Raw genomic sequence first — 736 nt, 5'->3', positions numbered from 1 at the left:
GGCCAGCCTGGTCTACATAGGGAGTTCTAGGCCAGCTGGGGCTATAGAGAGACCCTGTCTCAAAAAGACAAAAACCAAAAAAAAAAAAAAAACCAAAAAAAAAAAAAAAAAAAAAGTAAAAGCAAAATACTAAATTTGTGATTTTGTGCTGAGCTGTATTCACTGCCACATGCAGTCAGGTGGGGGACAGGTCTGGTCTATGGAATCTAGCTTCTTATATCATATTAAGGAAACCTCCTGGCAGGCTGATCTCACCTTTGTATATTATTAGATAGTGAGTTTAAAAAGAGAAAAGCAATTCTGTAAGGTCACCTTCACAGAGGAGCACAGGAGGAAGACTGGCCGCCTGTCTTCAGGGTAGTCTACTTGAAGCTGAGGGAACGGCAGACAGGTCAGTCCCATCATCAGTGTCAGGCACCTAAATGTCACCAACACTCAGGTTACAGGGTGAGGACAGGAAGAGACGCCCCAGGCTCCGCTGCTGCCAGATGCTCCCAGTGTCTCCTTGGAATGGAGAAGCGGTTCACACAAGGTGACAGGGATGGTCTTGAGCTGCTTGGCACAGGCCAGCTCTACTTAACGAGTGGTCGAATCACACTCAGCATGGAGAAATTCACTCAGCCCCTGGACGCTTGCCCCCTGGCAGATCTCACTTACATTTTTACTCAGTTACTATTTCTAAGAACAGAGACAAAAAAGAAAAAAAAAAAAAAGGGGGGGGGGGGGGGGCGAGGAC

General features: G+C 46.6%; 1 pseudogene; it reads right to left on the bottom strand.

Annotated features, from left to right (window-relative positions):
• Positions 1 to 312: 312 nt before the first annotated feature.
• LOC103728866 overlaps positions 313 to 736 on the bottom strand; it is a 17,782-nt pseudogene continuing 17,358 nt past the window's right edge.

This window comes from Nannospalax galili, unplaced genomic scaffold (assembly GCF_000622305.1).
Source record: "Nannospalax galili isolate Female #2095 unplaced genomic scaffold, S.galili_v1.0 scaffold2232, whole genome shotgun sequence".
Lineage (NCBI taxonomy): Eukaryota > Metazoa > Chordata > Mammalia > Rodentia > Spalacidae > Nannospalax > Nannospalax galili.
Note: the sequence above shows the minus strand (reverse complement) of the source record. Positions and strands in the feature narration are given on the sequence as shown.